This window comes from Pongo pygmaeus, chromosome 12, assembly GCF_028885625.2.
Source record: "Pongo pygmaeus isolate AG05252 chromosome 12, NHGRI_mPonPyg2-v2.0_pri, whole genome shotgun sequence".
Classification (NCBI taxonomy): Eukaryota; Metazoa; Chordata; class Mammalia; order Primates; family Hominidae; genus Pongo; species Pongo pygmaeus.
In genome coordinates, this window is record NC_072385.2 from 127,394,067 (window position 1) to 127,410,897 (window position 16,831).

Genomic DNA, 16,831 nt, shown 5'->3' on the forward strand with positions numbered 1-16,831 from the left:
CCCCAACTGGCTCTGACCTCCCCTGCACCAGCTCTGCTTGCTAGAAAGTTGCGGTTCTGCTGCTGGATGTTTTTCTTCCTTTCTTTAGGTTGTTGCATGGCATAAGTAAAATGACAGCTATAGAATATGTGCAACTTTTCAGTGACAAAGACCTGTGAAGCATTGACAGTACCACCTAATGAGGTTTCACGATAACTAAGTATCACAACCAGTTTACAGACCAGAAAACTGAGACACAGGAAGGGTTGGTGACTTGAGCAAGGTGCATCAGCTGGTAAGTGCAGAGCTGCAACTTTGCCTGGCTCCCAAGCCCACATGGTTGCTAAGATATATGCCAAGTCTTTTTTCACTGCATTTTTAAACCCCTGGGAAACATAAGACACCATCTCAGACCTGGGTTGGAGACAGGTGTGGAAGTTCAAGATGTGTACTCGGCTCTTCCAAAAACAACCCGAGAGCTCAATTCTCTTCTTTCCCTGTGCAGCTGCTTCCCAGCACAACTGTCCATCTGTGTTCTATTGTTACATGTTTATTTCTTCCTCATGAGCTTTTACAGTTCCCGCCTTTTATGGGATGTTCTTACTCTGGAAATACAGAATGGATTTACAGGGCTGGCAGAAGTACGCTGTTGGTCATTTTCCCAGTGTTGTCATTATGAGGTGCATGGGGCCAGCCAACAATTGGATTTTATGATCAATTACTACCAGGATGATTGCTAATAGACATGTGGTTAGAAACCAAAGGGAGATATTTCATAGCAACTGTTTCTTGTCTTTGCTTTTCTCCTTTTTTGAACTTGACATAGGCCACCTGAGAGAGCTGGCTTAGGCCAGCGTGCTAGGGGGTCTGTTGTGTACAAAGTGCTTTCTCTGGAGTCTCCCTCTAAGGGTCAGGAGTCAGCAGTGACCACTGGAGGATGCTAGATGCTAGAAGGTAGATCATGTGTACTGCATCTCACCACTGCAGGCACAACATGGACTTAGCAGATACAGTTGGTTCAAATTCTGCGTCTGCCCTTTACAGATTTTGTGGTTCTAGGCAAGTCTCCTACTTTTCTAAATTCTCAGTTTCACATATCTACAATGGAAAAAAACACTACTAATCTCAAAAATTGTGTTGAGAAGATTAAACCAGATAGCATGGTTTCTGCAAGGCAGAAACCAAAGAAAGAAACCCTGGTGTCTGCTGCTCAAAGTGATCAAAATGGATGTGTAGCAAGCCCTTGCTTTACACAGTGAGAGGGAGCACAGCAATCCCAAGAGCATGTTGTGGTCAGCCAGCAGTGGACAGGTGAAAGGCAGGAAAAGGGGAACAGGAGTCCACATGTTAGCAGCCAGCATTTGGGAAGACTGGCTGGAAGAGATGGAGTCCCAGAGAGGGGATGGCCATCTAGGAGTAGGAGCCTGAGATGAAGCAAAGAGGGATCAGTTTTTCAACAACAAGAGTCCTGATGAGATGAGGGGTTTAGTCATGGAATAGGCTGGAGCTGTGCAGACAGCTGTATAGAAAACTCTCTCAACACCTAGGCACGTGGCCTATCCCAAAGACTGTAGATTCTCTCTCATTGTTGGGGTAATTCCTTTTGCTGTCCTTGCAGATGGATAACAAGGAAAGCAGCTGTATTAGTTCATTCTCACTCTGCTAATAAAGACATACTCCAGACTGGGTAATTTATAAATGAAAAAGGTTTAATTGACCCACAGTTCAGCATGGCTGGGGAGGTCTCAGAAAACTTACAGTCATGGTGGACTGGTGGACATGGCAGCAGGGAGAAGAAGAATGAGAGCTGAGCAAAGGGGGAAGCCCCTTATAAAACCATCATATCTCATGAGAACTTACTCACTATCATGAGAACAGGATAGTGGAAACCTCCCCCATGATTCAGTTATCTCCACCTGGTCCCTCCCACCACATGTGGGGATTATAGGAACTACAATTCAAGATGAGATCTGGGTGGGAACACAGCCAAACCATATCAGCAGTCATTTATTGAGAACTTGGTCTAGCCAGACAGGAGGCTGAGCATTCTGCCTGTGTTTCTGTTTTCCTGACTTAGCAATCCAGGGTAACCATTACATTGCTGCCTCATTTTGTAGATGAAAAAAACTAAGGTTCAGAGAGGCTACATAAATTACTCAGGCTCCGTGAAGGTCAGATCCACACACCCATCCTGGGGACCATTCCACGGCACAAACCCTCACTGGTGTCCCTGCAGCTAACTCAGGAAGCATCCTCTTTCTGGGTTCTGGAGGAAACGTGCTGGAGAGGGCACCACCCTCTCTCCCCCAGTACCTGGAATGATGGTTCCTATATATTCCTGTTCCTCATTCTTCAGTAAAAACCGCTCCAGGGATGTTAACGTAGGGGCTGAGAGTGAGTCAAACACATCCTACCACAGTCCCCCTTGACCTTGACAGGTCTGTCTCTTTTCGCTGCATCCTATTGGATCAGGTGAGAGTTCAGTTGTTCTTGTTGTCTTTGAATGTACTTTATTTTTAGAGAAGTCTTAGGTTCACAGTGTAATTGAGTGGAAAGTACAGGGAGTTCCCATAGGCCCACTGTTCCCAAACACGCACAGTCTCCCTTATTATCAAAGTCCCCCACCACAGCGGTGCATTTGTTGCAACTGATGAGCCTACCTTGACACATCACCAAAAGTCCCTAGTTTACATTAGGTTTCATTCTTAGTGTTCTATATTCTATGAATTTGGACAAATGTATAGCGATGTATATCCATTATTATAGTGTCATACAGAGTAGTTTCACTGCCCTGAAAATGCTTTTGCTCTGCCTATTTATTTTTTCTCCCCCAAACCCTGGGCAACCACTGATGTTTTTATTATCTCCATAGTTTTGCCTTTTCTAGAATATCATATAATTGGGATCAGTCCGTATGTAGCCCTTTCAGAATGGCTTCTTTATTGAGTAATATGCATTTAAGTTTCCTCTATGTCTTTTCATGGCTTAATAGCTCAATCTTTTTTTTTTCTTTAGTGCTGAACAATATTCTTTTTTCTGGATATGCCCTAAATTATTTGTTTATTTATGTACTAAAAGACATTTTGGTTGCTTCTAAGTTTTGGCTGGCATGAATAAATCTGCTGTAAACATCTGTGTGCAGGTTATTATGTGGACATAAATTTTCAACTCATGTGTAGATAGCAAGGAACGTGATTGCTTTGCTGGATCACATGGGAAGAGTACAATTAGTTTTGTAAGGTACTGCTGAACTGGTTTTCAAAATGGCTGTACTATTTTGCATTTCCACCAGCAATAAATGAAAGTTCCTGTTGCTCCACCTCCTCTCCAGAATCTGGTGGTGTTAGTGTTTTGTGTACTCATAGTGTAGTGTATAGTGGTGTCCCACTGTGGTTTTAATTTGCATCTTCCTGATGACATATGATGTTGAGCAACTTTTGATATACACACTTTCCATCTGTTATATTTTCCTTGGTAAGATGTCTCTTAAGGTCTTTTCAGTTTGTTCATGTTTTATTGTTTAGTTTTAAGAGTTTTTTTGTGTGTTTTGGATAACAGCTCTTTGTAAGGCATGACTTGCGCAAATGTTTTCTCTCAGTCTTTGATTTGTCTTCTCACGCTCTTGACAGTGCCTTTTATAAACATTTTTAATTTTAATAAAATTCAGCTTATTGGCCAGGCCCAGTGGCTCACGCCTGTAATCCTAGCACTTTGGGAGGCCGAGGCGGACAGATCACCTGAGATCAGGTGATCAGGTTAACATGGTGAAACCCCATCTCTATTAAAAATTCAAAAAATTAGCCAGGCGTGGTGGTGGGCGCCTGTACTTCCAGCTACTCTGGAGGCTGAGGCAGGAGAATCGCTTGAACCCAGGAGGTGGAGGCTGCAGTGAGCCGAGATCGTGCCACTGCACTTTAGCCTGGGTGGCAGAGTAAAATTCTGTCTCAAAAAGAAAAAAAAAAAGTTCAGCTTATAAATTATTTCTTTCATGAATAATGCCTTTGGTGGTGTATTTAAAAATTTATTGCTATACTTAAAGTTAGCTAAGTTTTCTCCTATGTTATCTTTTAGGACTTTTATATTTTTGTGCTTTACATCTAGGTTTATGGTCCATTCTGAGTCAGTTTTCTAGAAGGGTATCAGGTCCGTGTCTAGATTCAGTTTTGGCTTTAGGATATACAGTTGTTCCAGTACTGTTTGTTGAAAATACTGTCTTTGCACCATTGTTTTGCCTTTGCTCCTTTGTCAAAGATTAGTTGACTATATTTATATAAGTCTATTCCTTGGCTCTGTATTCCATCCAATTGATCTATTTGTCTTTTGTTCACCAATGCTACACTATTTCGATTGTTGATTGTAGCTTTAGTCTTGAAGTTGATAGTGGCAGCTCTCAGATGCTGGTATTCTCTTTCAATATTGAGTTGGCTATTCTGGGTCTTTTTTCTCTCCATATAAACTTTAGAATCATTTTGTCGATATCAAAAAATAATTCACTGGGAATTTGAATGGGATTTTATTGAATCTATAGATCAAGTTGGAAAGAAATTAAAACTTGAAAATATTGCATCTTTCTATTCCTGAACTTGGAATATCTCTTTGTTAATTTAATTCTTTGATTTATTTGGTTTGAGTTTTAGTTTTTTCATATAAATTGTTATAGACTGAATGTTTGTGCTACTCCTCCCCTCAAAATTTATATGTTGAAAGACCCCCACTATGATGGTATCGGGAGGTGAATCCTTCAGCAGGTGATTAGGTCATGAGGGCAAAGCCCTCAAAAATAGGACTAAGGCCTTCATAAAATAAACTCTTAAGAGCTCTCTTTCCCCTTCCATCAGGTGAGAATAAAGAAAGAAGAAGCACTCATGAGATGGCAAATCTGCCAGCATTTTGATCTTGGACTTTACAGCCTCCAAAATTATGAGAAAGAATTTGTTGTTGTTTATAAGCCAACTATTTTATGGTATCCTTTTATAGCAGCCTAAACTGCCTAAGATATAGATATTGTACATAATTTGTTAGGTTTATACCTAAGCATTTTAGGTTTCACTTATTCATCATTGGTGTATAGGAGAGTTACTGACTTTTGTATACTAACCTTGCATCCTGCAACCTTGCTATAATTGCTTATTAGTTCCAGGAATAGCTTTGTTTAATCTTTCAGATTTTCTACATAGACAATCATGTAATCTGCAAACAAAGATCATTTCATTTCTTCCTTCCAAATACGTATATCCTTTTCTTTTCTTTTCTTATGTTATTGAATTAGTTAGGACTTTCAATACAGTGTTGGAAAGCAGTTGAGAAGAAATATCTTTGCCTTGTTCCTGATTTTAGTGGAGAAGCTTCTTGTTTTTCACCATTAAGTATGATGTTAGTTGTATGTTTTTTTGTAAATGTTATAATTCAGTTTTTACCTCTTCCATGCTAGCTCCCTCTTATCAATCTTGTTCCTTTTTAGAAATGTATCTAAGTTTTCCTGCTATCCTAGTCCTTCCTCTAGCATTTCATCAGCCTGGGCTCACTCCTAGGTTTTCCCTATGTCATTAGTACAAGGAAGCTTCAGTGTTCACCAAATGGAGCCATTTAGCACTCCTTGCTGGCCCTGCTGTCACTGAATTGATGAGTCTGAGTTCTGTTCTGAGCCACAATGTGAAGGATGAGACTGTGTTCCATCGAGCCCATGCACAGTGTACTTACTGGTGATGTACAATTTTTAAAAATGGTAATCCATTATGGATAAATGGATCCTCACTGCTTACCAGAATATTGAATTAATCCAATCACCCCATTCCCAATCTATGGGAGATGAATGGAAGGAAATCAAGTTCTTATTTATATGACCATCTGTTCCTGTGATAGAGTGCCCTGTGAAGCCTGTACAACTTTGGTGTTGCTGCTTGTTTTTTTCAAAGTACCATGAGCAGAAGCCTATGGGAGGAAAAAGGAAGTGGTAAAACCCTTCTGTTCTGTTTGGTTTTTTTGTGTGTTAATCACAGAAAAGAAAAATTATTCTTAGGATTTGCACGGGTACCTACAGAATTAGAGATTATAAAAAAGTTCAAAATAATTTTTTCAGCTTTCTCACAGATGAGGCTAAAATTACACAGATTGTATCTACTGACATAAATTGACCAAATATACCCACCTTGACTTTAGAGATGTTGGGAACTCTTGGGTGTCTGGAAAAACCTTAAACCAGAGTTGTATCTACTGGATCTCAGTTCTTGAGCACTCTTCTGTTGAGTTTAGTTTCTCAATAGTTTTCTTTTCCTTTTTGTTTTATTTATTTATTTATTTATTTATTTTTTGGGGGGTGGGCAGAGTCTCCCTTTGTCACTCAGGCTGGAGAGCAAGTGGCACAACCTCGGCTCACTGCAATCTCCACCTCCTGGTTTAAGCAATTCTCCTACCTCAGTCTCCAGAGTAGCTGGGACTACAGGCGAGCACTACCACACCCAGCTAGCTGTTTTGTATTTTTGGTGGACACGGGGTTTCACCATGTTGGCCAGGCTGGTCTTGAACTCCTGACCTCAGATGATTCACCTGCCTCAGCCTCCCAAAGAACTGGGATTACAGGTGTGAGCCACCTCATCCTGCCTTCTTTTTGTTTTAATTTATAATATAGACAGAGTCTATTTCTAAGGATATCTTCTTGCTGCATTAAAGTTTGCAAGATGTTGCCTTGGTTGCTTTCTTTCTTTCTCTCTCTCTCTCTCTCTCTCTCACACACACACACACACACACACACACACACGGGGTAGTGTAAAAATAGTCTCTTAATCAAATGGGTGCTTTTTCTGATATGATGAATGAATTAACCATGTTTTGTATTTCAATCACCCCCAAGAGTACTCAGCTCTTGGGGGCTCTGTGGCCCCAGAATTGGTTTGGTTAATAGCCCAGCAATTTTCTTCAATAGCTCCAAGAAAAAGCCCTGGAAAAGGTCAAAATTTTTTTTCCCTATTAACACTTCAAAAAAGCCAATTAATTGACTCAAAGTGCCTCAGGGAGGAGAATCTTGTTCTCAATTATAACAAGCTCTGTTTTGAATAGAAATTTAAATCCTCCTTTCTATAGAAGCTTGAAGGTGAGGTAGCTCTCACAGATTCTTTTTTTCACAAGGCTGAAAATATAGATGAACTCAGTGAGATTCATCTGTGCAGGCCAGAGTCTGGTGGCTCACAGAGAGGGCCACGGGACACTGAGACAGAGACTTGTGAGAAAGAGAGTGGGAGAAGGGAAGAGAGAAAGTGAGAAGGGAGGAAGAGAAAAGACAGAGAGAAACCAGCCACCATCTGCCAGCTAACCTTCTCCCAGCACCTTGCATACTATGCTCTGCTTAGCCATAAGCTGATCCCTGTGACACAAAGATTTAAGGCCCTTTGAAATGCATTCAGTGAACAGGAGAGGAGGATGCCTCTTGCATGTTATTGTGCATCTTCCTGTTGGCAAGAGTGACCAGGCAACTCATTTGTGGCTTTATCTGCTTTTGTGCACCCAATAAATAGTATCCTACTTGAGACAACAAAAAACATTGATGAATCCCTACTTAATAAGGCCAGCTACTTGAGGAGAGGAGAAAAAGCCTAGCATTTAGCATTTATTTTTTCAAAAGGAGATTTTGCTTTCTCTTCTCATTTTTTTTTATGTTGAAAAACAGAGAAAAGCCACACAGCAAGCACCCCACCCCCACTCCTTTCATTCTGGGCTTTTGTGTTTAGGGATTGGTTGGGGATAGACTTGCAGTGAGAAGATCACAGCTTGTCTTGGGGTAGGGAGGGGGTGCTGGAGGCTGGCTGTTAACCCTGTGAATGCCAGACAACTGAGGGTTAAGCTCAAGACAGGGATTCTTTCTTTAGGATAGAGCTAAAGTAGAGAGAGAGCTGTGAAGAGAACCCACATGTTCTGTCCATAGTAATTTTTAAAAGTATAAATAGTGGCATTTCTGTTTCTAAAGGCAATATTTTATGACTGTATAAAACTCAGGGGAGAAAACAGAAACAAATTATATAGCAGAAAAGAAAAACAATTCCAGTATCAATGGCAAGTGTTAATTATGGTTGTTAATGTAATTATCATGAATTATTTTTGATAATATAGCTTAGTGAATGCTGTGCTAGGTGCTTTACATAGTTAGCCTGTATTTCCTAAAACTGCCGTGGAATATAGGCATTATTTTCTCCATTTGACTGATGAAAAAATATTTTTTATATGTAATTCTAATTTCCCTTTTTTGTGACTACTTAAGTACTTAGGTTATGCTTATGCGATCTTATTTTTATCCCACTTAACAAAGTGAGAAGCTCCATATTTTCTTACACCACATTTTTAAATGACTGCATAACCCTACATGTTATATGGTTATTTAAATCTAAATGACGCCCTACCCGAGATGAAGCTCATGATCTATGTAGCCATTTCTCTGTGTTTAGATATTTACGTAATGCAAAAGTTTTCTTTTGTAAATGAGATGGCATTTTGGATCTCTTTTGCACATTGCTAATTATTCCTTTAAGCCAGGTTTCCAGAAGTTCCCTAGTCATTGGGCATTTCTGAGACTCTTGATGCATATGCCAAGTAGTTATGGAGAAAGACATAGCCGCTTACCTCTGCAGGCATCATTGTGTGAAAGGAAGACCGAGGCTGTCTCACCACCCTTGAAGAGAAGCCTTTTGCTAAGGTGATAGCTGCATGTCCAAGCCTATTGCGTGGCATGGATTTTGCCTTCTACAGCCCACTAAAGGTACATAAACACCATTAACCAATCTGAAAAAAAAATTGATGTCTAACTGGTTATTATTTCCTAGCAAATGTTCTGCAAGTTGGGTATGTTGTTTCTTTAGTTTCACATATTTTAAGTATTGTAATTTTTTAAAAAAAAATTATGTCCTTTAAGGTGAGCAGTAAATGTGTTTGCTATTTCCCCAAAAGGAAATTGAGGTGTACGGAATGCTTATTTGGTTGACTCAGTATCATCCTAAATGTATGAACTAATGTTTAGGAGTTTGCAGTTCACCCGCAAACCTCAGCGATCCAAGCTCCCCTGGATGACCATCACTCACCTAGAAAAGAACAATAACAGGTACATTTCCAAAATTATCTTCCTTGTTGAACAATCCACGTAGGAACATGATGCTTCCGCAGGTCTGGAGTGATCTAGAAATTGTGGGTGGAGTGAAAATACGCTTGCCTGTGCTGTTAACATCAGGAAGCTTTTGGGAAGCCGTGGTGGATCTTGGGAAGCCATGAAGGGGCTCCTTTCTGTAGAATACAGCTTCCAGAAGAAGGAGTTGATTTTTTTGTAAATACGGTCTCAGAAGGCAAATGAAGGGAGAGACAAGGAAAACGGGCTTCCTCAGTAGCAGCTAGGTTGTCAGAAAATATACCTTATGGCCAGTGATTTGGTCTGACCTGGTTTGTTTGCCTCACAAAACATCGGGGTATGTTGTTTTCTAGGACCTGTTTTGCTAATCCAGGACTGTTCTCCAGCACTAACTCTAAATAATCCCTTCTGTTAGAGTCCACTTTCTGGAACCTGTTGTGAGTATTGTGAATTGTTCTCCAACCTCTATTCTAGTTATCTCATTTCCATTGAGACTAGTTTGGCAGCAAAAGCACTTGCTTGAGATTCTGTGTTCAAGTTTCAACTTTAGCAACTCACTTTTCCTTTTGGCCTCCGTTTTCAACGTTTCCCAAACTTGGTCCGTTGTGTGAGTTGGCTGTTAAAAGTTCCAGGGCCTTGCTCTCAAGGCCCATTTTCCAGGAAAATCTGAGCCATGATGCTGGGGAGGACACTTAAGTACATCAGTCAATCAGATGATTATTAAATTTAGGAAATAGTAGATCAACTGGATTAACTGGATTAAAATGCAGAATCCCAGGCCCCAGCCCAGACCTACTGAACCAGCATCTGCTCTTTAACAAGAGCCCCATGTGATGTGTAGGACAGAAAACTTTGCAAAGCACAGGGCTAGACAATCTCTAAGGTCTTCTGCAGATCAGAAACACAGCAATTCTGAGGTTTTCTTCAATTTTCTAATGTTATTTCCAGCTCTTTCCCCCCTCTTCTTTCCTTGATATGCTGATGAAAACTTTCTCTGTGATAAGCAGAGTAGGTGTCTTGTTCTGTGAATTTCTAATGTCTCTGCAAGGGCTTCATATGTTGAAAGAAATTGGGACTCAGGGAGTTAAATGCAAAACACATTACCATAGGACAGCTGCCACGGCATCACATTCTAAAATCTGATAAATGAAAAATGGGCATGGTATCAAATTTAATCACATTTGTATTCAGATGTTGTTGAGAGCAGACACTGATTTATGAACTAGCAACAGACACCAGATTTCCTGCCTATGTTATATACATATGAATGGGTGGACGGATGGATAGATAAACAGACAGTGAAATTATGTTGCAAATTACATGGCACCAGACCTGTTTATAACCTAGATCTCATCAAACCAATATTAAAAATTACTACAGATATATATTTTTTTTCCTGGGCAGTAGCTGGTTGTCTTACTTTTACCCTGAAAAACAGACTTCTTTCAAAGGATTCTCTTTCTTAATTTGTGCAGCATTGAAAATGCTTCTGCTTTGCTCAGTAGATAGCATTATCATATTTGTACACAGAAAAATGTTCTTTATGGGATGGAAAAGGATAAAGGGATGTTCAAACCATTGCTGCCTTCTGTTGCACACCCTCCCACTCCCCCACAACTCCGTTAAAATATCAACAGTGCAAGAGGCCACTGTATATTTCTGGGACTCCACACCAAGATCTAGGCTTTTAGAGGACCTGTGAGGGGCTGAGGTGGAAGAGGAGAACATTCAACATGGATTAATAATAAAAAAGATAAGCAACTTTCCTCTCAGTTCAGCAAAGCATGGAGAGCTAGGTTCAGCGTTTCTTGATATTTACAGTTTTGAAGGTAAATCAGTTGGCTGATGAGGTTCTCTATTTTGGGACAGATATTGCTTAATATCACTAGAGACATCTAGCCGTCTTTGCAGTATGTTTTCTTTACTACGCCTTTTCCTTGTAGAGACTTCTTGTATTTGGCAAATTTAATTAAATTTTATTTATCTTTCAGAGGTCACATAGGTACATTCACTCACTTTCAACCAATATTTCTCAAGACTGTGTTATGCTGTGCACAGGAGACACAGAAATAGATGACCCATGATTTGTCTTCTTTTTATTTAAAAAAAAAAAAAAGAAGAAGCTCTGTATCTGTGAACAAGTCAGATAGACACAGATGATTTCAGTATAATTAGGAGGAATTACTGAGCTCAGCCCAGGGAGCTAGACTAGCTCAGAGGAGGAGTACCTGATTCACACTGGGAAGGTGTTGGCACAGGCTTCCTGGAAGTGGAGACACTGAATGGAATTCTAAAGGATGTGATACCTTCTACATGTCCTTTAAGATACAGGATGGTGGGTGTTCTTAATGGAAAAGTCGGAGAAAAGGGTTTTCCTCGTGTGAGAAACCATGGAGATTAGAAAGAGCATGATAATCAGAGGACAGTTCACAGCTGCGGTATGACTGGGATAAAACCATCCATCCTCCAGATGCCAGGAGGCAGGCACAACAGTCACTGTCCTGTGGCCTTCATTCCTTGGGGAAAACACCACAATGGTCATCACCTGAACAAATGGACTGGGGAGATGTGGAAGTGAAAGAAAGGGAACATGTATCAGAGACCCAGTAGCAATGGAACATCAATTGGCACAGAGGATTTGGGAAGAAGGAACCAGATTTGAGTATTTTCAGCTCTAGGTGCTGAAGATGTTCATGATCAGATAGACATGGTAGTTGAGGGAAAGAGAGTTTTGGGGAGCCCTTCTCCTTGGAATTCTAGGTAAGTGATGATGCTATTTACTAAGAGAAGACATCCAGAAGAAGGAGCTTGCATTGTCTTTATTTTGATTTTATTTTGGTGGAATTGAGAAGACGATGTATTATTACTGTGGAGGAGGTGGAAATAATGTCAACTTAAACCTTCCCTCCCCTAGGGAGCTCTCCCTAACAATCCGGGCTGGAAAGAATGTGTTCCTTTAGGAAACAGAGCATGTATCACTCATTGAGAATCCATTATTACTTTGAATTTTTAGTTTTGTTTTCATGTGTTGCTTTATCTTCTTAATTAAATTATCTCTTCCAGGGAGAGGACATCTTATTCTTATTGGATCACGCACAGTGCCTGAAGCATTCTGTTGCATGTAGAAAGTATTGGTGGATGTTTGTTAATTGATTTGTTGAATTTTTTTTCACCGAACACATTCCCAAGAAACAGCCAAACCCAGAGTTAGGAAACCATCTGGCAAGAACTGCTCAAGAGAATGCTTCTTGGCTCTCACATCTTAAAGGTCTTAAAATAGCTAACATTTATTGAACATTTTACTATATGCCAGGTATTATGGGCTAAGCCCATTATATATGTGATCTCATGTAATTAATCTTCAAAACAAGCTCGTGTCATAAATGCTACAAATACTTTGATTTTAAAACTGAGGAAAATGAGATTCAGGGAGATTGTCATTTTATTTGCAGTCAGTAAATTGCGGATGTAAGATTCAAAACGAGACTTCACATCTACCGACTTCAGTGATCCTGAAATTTGTCCACAGAGAGCATTTAACATAACTGTCTTCATCATCTCCTTCTCTAATTAAAAACTATGGGTAAGTCTCTTGCTTTTCCAGTCTTCATTGCTTTTCTATTCTTTGAAATATTATACAAAGACAAGAAATACAAGAGACTTACTCATAGCTATCTGTCCAGAGCTAGAGTCAGAATTAGCATCTAGATCTTGAGACAGGTAACTTCTTACTCTACTGTGTTGGTTTTAAGACAAATCTGTTGAGGCAAACTTTTTCCTGGGCACTGTAGGTAACAGAAAGAAACCGAGGGTCTGCTATTTGTCTCCAGAGGCCTTACAAACTGGTAGAAGATGCATAATAGAAGAGCTTATGAAGTTAAAGATGACAGCATAGCAACACTGGTGAGATCATTTTAGACATAACATGGTAGGAAGGACTGTTTGACAAAGTGAATGCCTGTCTTTCAGAAAATACAGGGAGGTGTGGTGTACCCATTATCACAAGCAGATGGAATCCCTATAGAGTCAGATCTCATCTACATATCACCTATTATATGTAGTTATTGATGGATAAATACTTCAACAACTAAAGGCAGAAAGAGAGCAGGTGGGCATAGGAGTTAGTAAATATCTCACTGCTATTGTTTTTCAAGGTGAAGCTAGAGAAGAAGATTCCTAAGATCTAGGAGGAAATTATCATACTGAGTAAGAAGGTGCAATTTTGGAAGGTTGGACTTGATGACCTCTCCAGCATTAAGTATGAATGATTCTTTCTAGGGATGATGGTTTGTTGCCAGAGAGCTTGGCCACCTACTATTTAGTTGCTTTGTTGATTAGCAAATTTCCTCTGAAATATTCCTCACATTCATGAACCCCCTTCCTGGGGTAGGTGGACCCAGAAAATGTTTTCTCCCATTTTAGTTGGCCATGTGTTTGAAACTCAGATGGACCTAAGTCTTTCAGCATCATTGTCACTACTGTATGTCTATCCATAAAAAGAAGGCATAAGGCTCTCTGTAGTATCATGAATTTAGCCATTTGAGATTGCAAAAAGTTTCCTCTTTCCATTGGAGAGAAATAGTTTAGATTAGATGGTGGAGCCCCTACCACATCTCCCAAAATTTAAATTATAACATGAACAGTAATTTAGGTCTGATTTTAATATTTTGTCATTCTTAAACCTAATAAAAGCCACATCTTCCTAAAGACCCTCCTAATTTTTATTATGGACTGTTCACAAAGACATTATTGGTGATTCAATCTTGAGTCATGAAAAGCCAACCTTGAGCCACAAAAAGTCAACCTTGAGCCAAGCAGAGTGGAGAGTCATACTGGCCATTCCTGGGACCATCAAAAATGGCAGAGGTCACACAAAAGGCAAAACCTTTAAGAGGTGTTTTAAACATCGTATGGGCCAAAGAGAATCTGGATTTCCTATTGCAGTCAGCTGTAACACATGTGTGACAAATTGGGCTGTGAGGACAAGGCAGTGAGTAGAGACGACAGCAGTCCTTATGAGATCAAGCTCTAAGGTGAGGTTGCAGGATCTGAAGGCCAGCTCCCCTGCTTGCTCACTGTGTGACTTTAGGCAAGTCACTTTACTTCTGAATGATTCATATTGGAAGTAAAATATATGATTGGTTAAAATGGTTTCTAAATTTATTATGGGGATTAAATTCACCAATATACTGGAAGCTTTTCAGACAGAGTCTGGCGCAAAGTAAGCACTTAGAAAAATGTTAGCTTTTATTACAATAGAAACTATTAATATAATAATTATTCCTGGGTGTAAAATTAGGGAAAATCATTAGAATAGAAAGGAAGAAAGAAACAAGAATCAGAATAGGAGCAAGAGAGATTTCAAGGAAGGGGTAAGGATGTTTGGGAGATATTAGTTTTCCCCTAGACTGGTATCCAAACTAGATTTTAAAATCTGGAGATAGGGCCTTGTCTTTTATGATGGGCAGGATTTCTTCGCTCTTAGTATTGATAAAATGTGGCATGACCAGTGGCTGGTTGAATGATGTATAGCTCCAGCTGGAATCAAGATCACAGTATGCTGACCTCTGAACTTTGTGAGATTGCAAAGATTACTCTTCCTCCACTCAGAGGCTTGTTAGTGTCAAGCCATGGTTGTCCCTGTTTTGATGAGTATTCACCACCTGGCTGCGTGTGACCTGGCTTCTGGTTATAACCATACCAGCCTGCATGACTTCCTATAGCATGCTGCCATCAGACACTGCTCTCCCATCTTCTGCAACATGAGATAACTTTTCACAATCGGGGCGTGAGGGGCAGTGCTAGTGGATACAACGTTTTATGTCAAATCAGGGTTTCTGCCAAATGCCCCTGGTTAATTTAGTCCAGAGTCTAATGTAAAAAGGTATCTGAGTAGCACAAAATTGCATATATAATTGTTTTCCATCATTCTTTTATAATTTTCCTCAATATCATCCAGGTATCCTAGATACATTTGGAGAATTCACCTGAGCTACAGGATGTGGTAAGATTTGGTGAGCAGGTGGTGATTCTTACAGAATCCCTCACACATTCATGCACAGAACTTCCCCAGCACACTCCCAGGTAGGACCACTTCCCTCTTCATTGTGCAAAGATTCACCACTGGTTCCAGTCTTCTCTGTGCACTTTTAACATATGCATCAAGTTTTATTCATCTCCGATTTTCTAGCCTCTGGCAGACTACCTGGTGTACAAGAGGCTTTGTAAGTAATAGTTAAATAAAGAGAAAACATTAAAGCAACATTAAAGGAAGAGGGTTAACCAGACTACAGATTTGAGACCTCTATCTCAGAGGGCCAACGGTCATGTTGATGTTTTCATGCTTTCTTGGATATAAAAGTCACATTACACTTTCCCTCTCGGTGACCGTGTACAAAGGTTCATTTATAATTAATAGACAAAGTCTTTAATAAAGCAAACCAAATGTCATCTTTCCTTTTTTCTGCAATATGAAGTCATTATTTCCACTGGATGAAAGCACTTTTGACCTATAAAAATAAAAAAGTGAGATGTTAGGTGACTTCAGTGCATAAAAATACTGTTTCTTGTTACCAGTAATATATACTCAACCATCGTCTTCATCTTTATCATGGTCTCTGGGGGCAAACTGAATCTGAGTTAGCAGGGTTTAATAAAAGTTATTCTGAACATCTGGGTCATTGTAGAGACACATATTGAAAATTGAAACACTTTGCAATGTGACTTAGAGCAAATCATATAACCTCTGGTGGATTTTAAAAACTAGATAATAGACTAGATATTGTAAATGCCTTTTCAACTTTTAGAGTTTGTATGGCCCCATTAAAATTTGTGAAGTTTTATTGTTTGTCTATTTATTTGTTTTGTTTTTTAGAAAAGTTGCTAAAACTGCTGTGAGATTCTGGCTAAGAAAATTTCATGAGAAGTTTTACAGAAAAATGTGAACAGAAGACAGAACTAGATATAAATTTGAATGGTAATCTAAATAAAAGGCATTTTTCATTTTAATGCTTTATTTATTAGTGTCATGGCGGGAATACATGAAGAGAAAGAAAGCATTTAAATGTATAGAAAATTCAGCTTTTTCAAAAATATGAACTATATTACTAATAGCAGTCCTTGGAATTTTGGTGTGCTTGTATTCATCATCCACATCTAAAATAATCCCTATCCAATCAATAAAACCCCAAATTACCAAATTTTAGTGTACTTGAGTTTATTTTTATATAACTTTTAAAAATCCTGGGGATTTTTATCATATGCATAAATGGTACAAATGGTGACTTGAAAATGTTTGTAGAAGTTTTCATTATTTTGAAAAGGAAAAACAAAACAAAACCAAAAAACTAAGGGTTGAATTTAGTAAAGGAAGATGAATATTTTCTCCTGAGAACTACAGTCAGAGAAGAGATTTTGAACCAATAGTTTTGGAAGAAATAAGGTGAAAAAGAAGACCAGAATCTGCGAACTTCTCGCTGGTTTTTGAAAAATGTGTCCATGGAAGTAATGTGATTTGGCACAAAGATATCACAGGCAGAAGAAGGCCATATCCCAGGAATAGGGTGGAGGTTTGAGAAATAACCCCTCAAGCTATGAAAAGTTTAAATCATCACTTTGTAAGACCATTCTTACCATTTACAGCTGATACACTGAGTCTCTGGGATTATGGTAATAACTGGCATGTGTGATGAATAAATTAGAGAAATAGTTTTAGAACTTTTGGTATTAGATGGAGAACCAGTCAGA

The 16,831-nt window shown here is 39.3% G+C and overlaps 1 long non-coding RNA gene across 1 annotated transcript; it reads left to right on the forward strand.

The window, feature by feature from the left end:
- The first annotated feature begins 14,000 nt into the window (after nt 1-14,000).
- LOC129030471 (uncharacterized) lies at nt 14,001-16,089 on the forward strand. The gene is made up of 3 exons (XR_008500664.1): nt 14,001-14,118; nt 15,045-15,089; nt 15,960-16,089. It is a non-coding gene; the product is annotated as an uncharacterized LOC129030471 (long non-coding RNA).
- Nucleotides 16,090-16,831: the final 742 nt, after the last annotated feature.